The sequence below is a fragment of the Zingiber officinale genome, chromosome 2B, assembly GCF_018446385.1.
Source record: "Zingiber officinale cultivar Zhangliang chromosome 2B, Zo_v1.1, whole genome shotgun sequence".
Lineage (NCBI taxonomy): Eukaryota > Viridiplantae > Streptophyta > Magnoliopsida > Zingiberales > Zingiberaceae > Zingiber > Zingiber officinale.
In genome coordinates, this window is record NC_055989.1 from 18,898,430 (window position 1) to 18,911,169 (window position 12,740).

Consider the following 12,740-nt stretch of genomic DNA (forward strand, 5'->3'; position numbering starts at 1 on the left):
TTCCATCTAATTTTTTCTCTTATTTTCCTCTAAGGGTAAAAAATAAAATTTAAGTTCATTCCGATTGAAAATATTAAACTAACAAAACATTACTTTTAGGAATGATACCCAAGCTCACACTCATTCCCATTCCACAATACTATGATACCTATTCCCATTCCGATTCCTAGGAGAGAACCAAACACCACCTAAATTAAGTTTATTTTTAAATTATTTATTACAGTCCATGAAATTAAATCATAAAATTATATATATTTTAAAATAAATACAAAACACATAAAAAATAATCAAATTTTTTTACTGATTTAATTATTAATTTTTAGTTAATAAATAAGAAATTTTAAAATTATAATTGAATAAATTGATGTTTTCTTAGATGAAATTTTGAAATAATTTAATTAAAAAATTAAATTTGATTAGGTTATTCATTTTAAATTTTAAATGTTATCAAGTTCTCAATTTAATTGGTATCAAGTATTCAACTTGCAAATCCTCCAGTCATGAAAATTTTTAACTGGTCTGTCAGTCCAGTGTTCTTAGATCAACCGTCCATTAGAGAAAATTCATCCGTTAATTCACCAAGATTTAAACACGAACCTTAAATATTTGAGAAACTAAAAAAGTGCCCTACCGTGGTACTATTACACAAGAACAACCTTATTTATTGCTTAAAACTTATTCAATTAGTTATTAAATTTAATAATTTAAACTTATTTTATTTTATTTATTTAACATGTTTATAAAAAGTTATTGATGATTATTATTCACTAATATACTTGTTCAAATCTATTCATAAGTTATTGAAACATGCCCAATTAATTAAAATTGTGTTGTATTGAACGCACATAAATAATTCCATATTAAATTGAACACCAAACTTATTTTTGAACCATTGGTTCATTTACTGCCCTATCTGGCACGCTTGGGATATGCAACGAGGGCAGAATGATAGCGCACGCTTGGGATATGTACCGAGAGCACAATGTGTTGGTGCGGGTAGCACTAACGGTCTAACCCAGGTTTTGATGAATGACAAATGGGTTAAGTTAGTTGTGTTGTTGTCTGACACTTCTATCAAGTGTGCAGGAAAAGTCCAGCTAGGTCAACGGGCTGACCGGATAGCTGGCGAGAAGTCCAAGCGGGTCAACGGGCTGACCGGACGCTTGGCGAGAAGTCCAGCTAGGTCGACGGGCTGACCGGATAGCTGGCGAGAAGTCCAAGCGGGTCGACGGGCTGACCGGACGTCTGACAGGTAAGTGAGGTAAGTCACTGGAGGGGAGTGACTGCGAGGACGCGTTCCCGGGAAGGGAACATTAGGCGTCGATCCGGCTTAGATCCATTTCGGATATCTAAGTCGAGATCGTGACTAGATTCCGGTCTCGGAAAGACGGAACCTAAGTCATACTCTGGATGCTAATTTTTATTACTGAGTGTACCTGTAAAAATGTGCTAACAAACTGTGCTGCAGGGTTTATTTGCCTCGGACTAACACTGTTTTGCAGGTAGGAAACAGTGGGGGTCCGGGCGCCCGGAAGGGATCCGGGCGCCCGGAGGCAAATTTTATCCCCAGGACGACGTTGACACTTGGAGCATGCTGGTTGGGAGTGCTACGTCACATTCCAGGCGCCCGGAGGGGATCCAGGCGCCCGGAGCAGCATATAAAAGAAGCCCCAGGCAGGAACTTCAAAATATAAGTCTTCTGAGAACTCTGAGTCCAATCACTCTGCTGCTCTGCGCTCCAACAACGTTCACAAAGCTCCGACGACTCACTCCGGCTCTCTTTTTAATTCATTGTTTGTCGATTAGCTTTGTTTTCTTTCTTTTTCATTAGCAATATTTGTACGTAAACTGTAATTATCCGAATTGCTAGTGAATTGCCCTCAAGGAGTACGGGCCTTCGAGTAGGAGTCGTCACAGGCTCCGAACGAAGTAAAAATCAACAGTGTTCATCTCTTTACTTCTTTACTTTTCCGCTGCGTTTTAACTCGAGATTTTCGAATCGATATTCACCCCCCCTCTATCGAATCTAACGGTCTTACAAGTGGTATCAGAGCGAGGTTCCGCTCTGATTTGGTGCAACCACCAATCAGACAGGGGGTGAAATCATTTTTTTTACAATTCCAAACTGATATTATTATCTTTTTGGAAGTTTTTTTCGTTGCATTTAAAATCAAAATTGGTACAACACCAACTTAGAGTTTCTATTTCTCCCGCACTGCTAATCCAAGACGAAGTCTTGGGATTTTTTTTCCAGTTAATTTAGTGTGTGCAGGATAAGATGTCTCAACAAGAAGGCTTCAGCACAGTACGTCCTCCCCTATTCAACGGGGATGACTTTTCGTACTGGAAGAGGAGAATGGAGGTCTACATGAAGACAGACTACGACCAATGGATGTGCGTCACAAAGGCTTACAAAATTCCAGTAGACAACTCCGGGAAAATAGTAGACCCTGAAGAATGGACAAATGATATAAAGAAAAAGGCATCAATTGAAAACAAAGCCATCAATACTCTACACTGCGGACTAACACGAGAAGAACTGAACCGGGTCGGACCACATGAAAACGCTAAGGAGCTTTGGGATAAACTGATCGAGCTGCACGAAGGAACAAGCGACGCAAAGGTAACAAAAAGAGATTTGCTGTTAAATAAAATTTTTAATATAAAAATGCAGGAAGGAGAAACGGCAAGTCAGCTCCACGCGAGGGTCAAAGATATCCTCAACGGTCTCCACGCGATAGGCCACCAAATGGAGAACCGAGACTTAATCAGGTACGTGTTAAATGCTTTTCCGCGAAACAATTTGTGGGCATCAATCGTAGATGCCTACAAAATTTCAAAAAATTTATCTAAATTAAAATTGGATGAACTCTTCTGTGAATTAGAACTTCATGAGCAAACTAACGCCGGGGTCGAGAAAGGTGTAGCTTTATTTGCAGGTTCCTCTAAAGAAAAGAAGAACGAACCCGAATCTGAAGAAGATTCCGATCAAGACTCTGAAGACGAAGAACACCTGGTGAACCTGGTAAGGAAAATGTTCACCAGGAAAAAGAGAAGCTTCAGCAAACAGGATCTTTAGAAGATCAGTTCGCCAGCCGACTCAAGAAATGTCACATGTTTCGGATGTAACAAAAAGGGGCACTACAACAATGAATGCCCAAGATTGAAACTTGACAAACCAAAGTCAACAAAGAAGAAAGCCCTCAAAGCAACATGGGACGATTCCTCCTCAGACGAATCGGAAGGAGAAAGGCAAAAGCACCAAAGTCACCTCGCGCTGATGGCTCGCGAAGCTGAAACGGAAGAGGAATCAGAAGACGGGTCCGAACCCGAATCGAGCCACGAGTCCGCACTCGTTTCCGAAGGTTCCGAAGAGGTATACCTAAACTTAAATCGTAAATTCTTTAGAATTATCTCGTGTTTAAATAAAAAAGTAGTTAAGTTGGAAAATGAAAATAAATCGCTTCTTGAGGAAAATCAAAACCTCAAGGAACAATTAAAAAATTCGAATCCAACTCAAGATCGAACACTTGAGGAGGAGAATTTATCATTAAAAAATGAAATTAATAAGTTAAAAGAATTGTTGGAAAAATTCACAACAAGATCTAAAAATTTAGATTTAATTCTAAATAACCAAAAGGCATGCTATAATAAAACCGGACTTGGATATAAGTCAAACTCAAACAAAACCTTTAAATCATTATTAACCCAACACAAAGCAACTAAACAAGCTTGGGTCCCGAAAGCGTGCTTAACCACGCAAGTAGGACTTAATCAATTCTATATACCTAAAGATAAAATACATTATATAAACTTGAATAAATCAGATCAAAAACTAAAATATAAATTTAACTTAAAATCAAAATTCAAAACTCAACAAAATTTAGATTATCACCAAGTTGATTATAACTATAAAAAGAATCGACACAAACCCAAAATCTAAATTAAGGGCCAATAATTCAGGGGGAGGCTCCAGAATAGCTGGCACCTCCAAAACTAACATACCCGACAGGGTAACCCAAAACAAACTAACCCGACAGGGTAATTAGGATTAGTTAAAAAGAGACCAAGTTTAACTTGACTCATGGTACTGGTGAAGTTTTTGGATGATAGTACGTTAGGGAAGCTTGGGCATCGCATGTCTAGAAAGATATGGCTTCGATCTGGTGCATTTGGCCAAGTGGAACTGACCGAAGCTACCCTTAAACGAATCCTAACCAGTTAGACCAAGATTTAGTACTAAGTTCCGTGGATAGGACTATTCGGAAAACTTCGAAAGGTTGGTTACTTCTAATGATGTCCATGAGACTCACCAAGCTTAGAAGTTTATCCGAAGAATGCCTATTTGTGGAAACCAAAGCTAAGTCTGAATCTAACACTAGTTAAACCAAAACTCTATAATCAAACCAATTTCATCTCACAAAACCATAGGTTTCCCTGATTGATAATATAGTTCGGGTGAGATGAATAAGGCTTTAAAAATTAATTTCAAAATTTTAAACTTAAAAAAGTGTTTTCAAAATTTTACCTTAAAAATTATTTTTAAACTTAAAAATTATTTTTAAACTTAAAAATTATTTTTAAACTTAAAAATTATTTTCAAAATTTTAACTTAAAAACTTTAATTTTAAACTTAAAAATTATTTTCAAAATTTTAACTTAAAAATTAATTTCAAAATTTTAAACTTAAAAAGTGTTTTCAAAATTTTAAATTAAAAATTATTTTTAAACTTAAAAATTATTTTCAAAATTTTAACTTAAAAACTTTAATTTTAAACTTAAAAATTATTTTCAAAATTTTAACTTAAAAATTATTTTCAAAAGTTTTAAACTTAAAAATTATTTTCAAAATTTTAACTTAAAAATTATTTTCAAAATTTTAACTTAAAAATTATTTTCAAAATTTTAACTTAAAAACTAAAATTTTAACTTAAAAATTATTTTCAAAACTTAAAAATTATTTTCAAAACTTAAAAATTATTTTCAAAATTTTAACTTAAAAACTAAAATTTTAACTTAAAAATTATTTTCAAAATTTTAACTTAAAAACTAAAATTTTAACTTAAAAATTATTTTCAAAACTTAAAAATTATTTTCAAAATTTTAACTTAAAAACTTTAATTTTAAACTTAAAAATTATTTTCAAAATTTTAACTTAAAAATTATTTTCAAAATTTTAACTTAAAAACTAAAATTTTAACTTAAAAATTATTTTCAAAACTTAAAAATTATTTTCAAAATTTTAACTTAAAAACTTTAATTTTAAACTTAAAAATTATTTTCAAAACCTAAAAATTATTTTCAAAATTTTAACTTAAAAACTTTAATTTTAAACTTAAAAATTTTAAACTTAAAAATTATTTTCAAAATTTTAACTTAAATTTTTAACTTAAAAATTATTTTCAAAACTTTAACTTAAATTAATTTCAAAAAAAAAAAAAAAAAAAAGGAAGTCCAAAACCAGGGGCGGGCGCCCCTGGTATTCTGGTCGGGGGCGCCCGGAAGGGGTTCCAGGCGCCCCGCCCCAGCAACCCCGGGCGCCCGGAAGGGATCCGGGCGCCCGGAGTCCCCTATAAATAAGGGGTAGCAGGCGCCCCCAACATCTGCCCCACTCCCTCTCACTTTTGCCAAGGTTCACTTTGAACCTCAGTGCGAAAGTACTCTAAATCAAAATCTTCTTGCGGTGACGACGCTGTTGCGATTCAACCGAGGTCATCAAATCTATATTTTTTTTCTTCGATGGCTCCTCGGTAAAACACTCTTCCACTCTCTAAAAATTTCTTTTGTCTTCTAATTTTTTTTTTAAAATATTCTTTATATACAGTAGGAAACGAACAAATACTGGTGCTGGACCCTCCAATGCTAGTACAGACCCTAGGTTTCCCACAGACGAACTTAGGATTAAATTTGAGTCCACCATTTATAAGGCCATTAGGACTACTTGCATAGATAGAGCGTTCTTCCTAAGGTCATGTCCCTCTGCCTTAGAGGTTATAGGTCACTACAATTTAAGGAACCTTGTCGAATGTACCAGTCCAATAAACAAAAGTCTATGTGCTGAATTTTGCAATAACCTAGTAAAAGTAGACGACTTCACCTATACCACTAGGGCGGCAGGCACTGATATCGTATTTTCCCCTACAACTATCCGAGAGTTTTTAGAGTTGCGTCCTTCTACTTGCTCCTTTTTATGCTATCCTCCGAGGGATCTACCGTTCGACGATCCCTACTCACATATTACTCTCGATACGATGTATTCGTATTTTTTTGGGGGAGAGAGAGATCCCACTGTGACACAGTTTAGGTCAGTAGAACTTAGAGTCCAGGACTACGCTCTTTATAGGGTTGTAGTTCTTTGCATTTTACCACTGACCACTCGGGACATCGCTGTGATGCGCCCATTCCATTCATTCCTACTTTATGCCCTGATTCATAGGTTAGAGATTGACATTAGCCTACATATCTTTTCCACCATCATTTACTCAGCCGGATACGTAACTGACAGTCGAGTCCATATGCCATTTGGTCACATTCTGACAGCCTATATGTCCTCGCTGCACATTGATGTCACTAGAGGAGACGTTGCCCATATGACCGAGTTCGATGTTATATCCTCTCGGAACTTTTCCCTAGCCGGCATCCAGGTAGATAGAGATGATGGGACTATGACTTGGCGGAGGGGGGCACAACACCAGCCCGATCCAGACGCACAGATGGACGAGTTCATGCTCGCACTATTTCCGGAGGAAGCCGCACCGACTCCACCACCACCCCCAGCTCGAGCACCACGACACGCTCCCCGCACTCTAGCCGACCGTATGACCGGACTAGAGAGAGCCATGGCGAGTCTCCAGCAGGAGAACTCCGACTTTCATCGGGATATACGGCGAGAGGTTGCCGAGTTACGAGCTGCCGGGGACACCCGCCACACTGAGCTGATTGCACTTCTTCGATCCTTGGGATCTGGACCACCCCCTTCATCATCTCAGTAGCTTTAGTGATGACCTACTTCTGTAGCTACACTATTTGTAAAATATTTTGGATTTATCTAGTGGCATTTCAAACTTACATTAAATATGTTCTATCTTAATAGACTAGGAAATTTCAAAAAATACTTTCAAAAATGATTTTATCAAATTATAGGTTAAACTTGTTTGCTTTCAAAACTTTCCATTTTTAGATCTTCAAAAACAGTTTTGGCCTTAGATTAGGTTTACATCCTTAGAAAGCATGTACCCATAGGACTAGTTTTTGAGCATCTCACTAACACCCTAGGGTTACCTTGCTTGTGTTTGACAAACATAGAAAGGGGTGAGATGTATAGGCCAACTGTCTGGACTTAAGATGCTTATTTCAGTGCATCAACATAAGTTTGGACGTTAAATACAATTCAGATATTAATCAGATTAAAGTTCATCAGTCAAGTCAAACACTGATTGATTATAATTTCCTTAATCTGACTAACCTAGTGAAAGCTACTATCTTCTGATAGTTAGTTAGTACCTAATTGGTTAGACAGCTGGTTAGAGTTAAGTATCAATTTCAGGGGGAGAAATAAAACTACTTTAGTTTTCCAAATTGAATTTTAAACTTAATTTTGAAAATCAAAGTTTAAAAATAACTTGTTTAAAATTGTGAAATTCTTTTACCTCACAAACTTTTTATCCATTTTTCCTAGTCTTTGAAAACTGACCTTTTCAAGTATTTTAAACCATGTGTTTAACACTTTTACACTTTGAAAATTTGATTTTAGAATACAAATTTTACAAACACATTCTAAAAATATGATCTTAATTTCAAAGCTAAATTTTACAAACTAAGCTTCTCAAAATCATTTTCTTTGATTTTGAAAATTGAATCTTTTACAAACTTAGTGTTGAAAAATAAATCAGTTTTGAAAAATATATTTTCTCAAACTTGTTTTGGAAATTTGGTTTGAAACATTAGACCTTATACACTTATGATTGAAAATTAGACAATCTACACTTAGCAAATTTTCAAAAGCTAAAGAAATTCTTTTTTGATGAATGCCAAAGGGGGAGGAGGGTTAGGTGGTTAAGTTAGCTAAACCAATTTGAAAACTCAAACTAACTTTAAAACCACACAAATGCATGTTGTTTCGTACATATGCTTTCACTAACTTAACCAGGTTGTCATTCCATCAAAAAGGGGGAGATTGTTGGTGCGGGTAGCACTAACGGTCTAACCCAGGTTTTGATGAATGACAAATGGGTTAAGTTAGTTGTGTTGTTGTCTGACACTTCTATCAAGTGTGCAGGAAAAGTCCAGCTAGGTCGACGGGCTGACCAGATAGCTGGCGAGAAGTCCAAGCGGGTCGACGGGCTGACCGGACGCTTGGCGAGAAGTCCAGCTAGGTCGACGGGCTGACCGGATAGCTGGCGAGAAGTCCAAGCGGGTCGACGGGCTGACCGGACGCTTGGCAAGAAGTCCAGACGGGTCGACGGGCTGACCGGACGTCTGGCAGGTAAGTGAGGTAAGTCACTGGAGGGGAGTGACTGCGAGGACGCGTTCCCGGGAAGGGAACATTAGGCGTCGATCCGGCTTAGATCCATTTCGGATATCTAAGTCGAGATCGTGACTAGATTCCGGTCTCGGAAAGACGGAACCTAAGTCATACTCTGGATGCTAATTTTTATTACTGAGCGTACCTGTAAAAATGTGCTAACAAACTGTGCTGCAGGGTTTATTTGCCTCGGACTAACACTGTTTTGCAGGTAGGAAACAGTGGGAGTCCGGGCGCCCGGAAGTCCGGGCGCCCGGAATGGCTCCGGGCGCCCGGAAGTCCGGGCGCCCGGAGGCAAATTTTATCCCCAGGACGACGTTGACACTTGGAGCATGCTGGTTGGGAGTGCTACGTCACATTCCAGGCGCCCGGAGGGGATCCAGGCGCCCGGAGCAGCATATAAAAGAAGCCCCAGGCAGGAGCTTCAAAATATAAGTCTTCTGAGAACTCTGAGTCCAATTACTCTGCTGCTCTGCGCTCCAACAACGTTCACAAAGCTCCGACGACTCACTCCGGCTCTCTTTTTAATTCATTGTTTGTCGGTTAGCTTTGTTTTCTTTCTTTTTCATTAGCAATATTTGTACGTAAACTGTAATTATCCGAATTGCTAGTGAATTGCCCAACGAAAGTACTCAAGGAGTACGGGCCTTCGAGTAGGAGTCGTCACAGGCTCCGAACGAAGTAAAAATCAACAGTGTTCATCTCTTTACTTCTTTACTTTTCCGCTGCGTTTTAACTCGAGATTTTCGAATCGATATTCACCCCCCCTCTATCGAATCTAACGGTCTTCCACAATGTTGTTACCATCTCGATGATCTTGAACCAACTCCAGACCAATGCTTTGGATAAACATGCTCGCTCAGTCAAACTGATAAGTAAATTGTTCGGTCACACTGAAAGAACAAGCCAAATGAAAGGCCATGGGGAAACCCTAACCCTACGGTCTACGGAGGGCCCTAACTATAGGAGAGTAACTCGAGGGGTGATTAGCTTGCGGGTTAGATTAACAAACATGTTAAGGTGCTTTCATACTAGGAAGCAACAGAGTTGGGAAAGTTGGCAACAAAGTTCTATAATATATTTTGCAATGGGAGAAGGAAGCACGATGGCCAAAGTAAGATTGACTTTCCACATCTCTTCCCTCCAGGCCATTTCAAGTAGATATAAAAGAAACAAAAGGAGTTCAATAGGATGAACCCAGCATATCAAATGAGAACCACCAAAACCTCAAGAGTAAGATGCATGAATTGAGACTTCCTCCTCAAAATATTTGACAGTATGATTGATCATGTCTGAAAATTGAAAAGAGGGCATGCTGGCAATGGTGACTTGGTTATTGATTGGAATAGGACTTTTTACTATGAGAAAAAGTTTTCCTTTGATCTCGCACACACTAAAACAAGTTAAAAAAAATGTTAGTGCCCAAAAACCAGGGGAAGTCTTTGGCGATAGCCCTCCGACGCTAATGACGCAAAGCCTCTGCGAGTGGTGTCCATGAGCACAGCCACCGGCCAAATCGGAGACAACTCCGTGGGTGTCCCTCAAGGCCTACGACGTCGGCAATTGGGGAAGTTCGCGACATGGACGCTATCTTTCTATGTGTTGGCAACAGGCAACAAAATCGATCGGAGCGGCAGTAAACAAGAGCAAAAGGAAGGGGTAGCAATTTTAAACAGGAGATTTGTCATGCATTTATAACTAACTATATGCTCTGATACCATTGTTGATACTCAATATGCATGAATCAAAATGAATTAAAATGGTAAACACTTACAACAATCTCCCGCAGATCTACAATCGGCGACGATTGGATTTGCTGTCGGGAGATCAATCATAGGATCGGAAGGCTCTCCACAATTCAGCGAACCAAATCCCACCGTCTCAAATGTTCTTCTCGCTCTCCCGTTGTCTCTTTCTCTACACCTTGAATCACCCCCCCCCCCCTCCCCCAATGATCCTTGGACGTACCCCTTATAAAGGAAAATAACCCAAGTATATAATGGACTTTTCCATTAAGAGTAGTGGGGAACGTGGGCATGTTCCCATGTTCCCCATTTCCTATAGGATCAGCATCTGAAGCCAACTAGTGATGAGCCGAGCGAATCAAGGGATCAAACCCATAGACAGCTTCGGCGAAGAATTTGATCAACTTAAGAGGGAGCGAGGAGGAGAGAGGGTGACCGAAGGAGGAGAGGTCCTGCTTGTCGACGCAGCTACAGCGGTGAAGCAACAAATCTTAACTGCCTCCAGAACAAAATCGCAAGCAACAAGACTCTCCTTTCTTTTCCACGGCCAAGCAGAAGGAGAAGTGAGAAAGATCACGGTTTGCAGTGTACTCTCGCCTCTTCTTAAACAAAAACTCTAATGGCCATTTATACCAGGTGGAGTTGTACTCTCGCCTCTATTTACAAACAAAAAAAACTGTAATGACCTTTTATACTAGGCGGAGTTTAGAGTTTAGGGTTTAAAATTTAGTCCCATATCGTTTGTTTTTGATTGACGGAGTGGAACTAGTGCTATAAAAGAAGAGGCTATGGCACTTTCTCATTCATACCTTTCTCGGCCTTTTGGCTAAGATCAAGTGTAGTATCTGTTCTTATCAGTTTAATATCTGATACGTGGACCATTGGTTCACTATGATATTAAATTAATTTTTATTTTGGGGAGGGATCTTTACAGTAGCTTGCTATTGGATCCTTTGCGTGTCATCCCTGTGTTGCACTATTGTAGGGGTTCGACGCACCCGACCAAGATAAATTAAATTTTTATATTAAATTAAGTTTTTTTAAATGATTAATTATAGTGCAAGAAATTAAATCTTAAAATTTTATATATTTAAAAATAAATACAAAACACATAAAAATAATTGAATTTTTTTACTGAATTAATTATTAATGTTCAGTTAATGAATAAGAAATTTTAAAATTAGAATTGAATAAATTGATCTTTTCTTAGATTAAATTTTGAAATAATTTAATTAGGTCCTTCAATTTAATCGAAATAACTTAATTTGTGTGGTTTTTTTTAATTTTGTAAGAAAAAATGATTTTACTCCGCCGAAGAAAGATAAATCACGTACCAAACAACTTTCTAATAGAGAAAATTCACATATTCAACTTACTAATCCTGGGATAGATCAATCGTCCATTAGAGAAAATTCATTCGTTAATTCATCGAGATTTAAACTCAATCCTGAAATATTTGGGAAATTAAAAAAAGTGTCTTACCGTGGTACTATTACACAAGAACAACCTTATTTATTGTTTGAAACTTGTTCAACTATTTATTAAATTTAATTATTTTATTTTATTTTATTTATTTAACATGTTTATAAAAAAGTTATTGATGATCATTATTCACCAACATACTTGTTCAAATTTATTCGTAAGGTATTGAAATGGTGTTGTATTGAACGAACAAAAATAATTCCTTATTAAATTGAACACCGATCTTATTTTTGAACAATTGGTTCATTTACCGCCCTATCCAGCACGCTTGGGATATGCAACGAGGGCACAATGATAGAGCACACATGGGATGTGTACCGAGAGCACAATGTTGTTACCATCTCGATGATCTTGAACCAACTCCAGACCAATGCTTTGGATAAATAGGCTCGCTCAGTCAAATTGATAAATGGATCACTGAAAGAACATGCCAAATGATAGACCATGGTAAAACCCTAACCCTATAGTCTACGGAGGGCCCAAACTATAGGAGAATAACTCGAGGGGTGATTAGCTTGCGGGTTAGATTAAGTAACATGTTAAGGCACTTTCATACCAGGAAGCAACATAGTTGGGAAAGTAGGCAACAAAGTTCTTTAATATATTTTGCAATGGGAGAAGGAAGCACAAAGGACAAAGTAAGATTGACTTTTCACATCTCTTCCCTCCAGGCTATTGTAGGTAGATGTAAAAGAAACAAAACGAGTTCAATAGGATGAACACAGCATATCAAATGAGAACCACTAAAACATCAAGAGTAAGATGCATGAATTGAGACTTCCTCCTCAAAATATTTGATAGTACGATTGATCATGTCTGAAAATTGAAAAGAGGGCATGCTGGCAATGGTGACTTGGTTATTGATTGGAATAAGACTTTTTACTATGAGAAAAAGTTTTCCTTTGATCTCGCAAACACAAAAACAAGTAAAAAAAAATGTTAGTGCCCAGAAATCAGGGGAAGTCTTTGGCGATAGCCCTCTGATGTTA

At 37.6% G+C, this 12,740-nt stretch overlaps 1 non-coding gene and 1 pseudogene across 1 annotated transcript; one reads left to right on the forward strand and one right to left on the reverse strand.

The window, feature by feature from the left end:
* LOC122048185 overlaps positions 1–12,740 on the reverse strand; it is a 62,959-nt pseudogene that overhangs the window by 5,768 nt on the left and 44,451 nt on the right.
* LOC122049934 lies at positions 11,075–11,272 on the forward strand. The gene has a single exon (XR_006131174.1). It is a non-coding gene; the product is annotated as a U2 spliceosomal RNA (small nuclear RNA).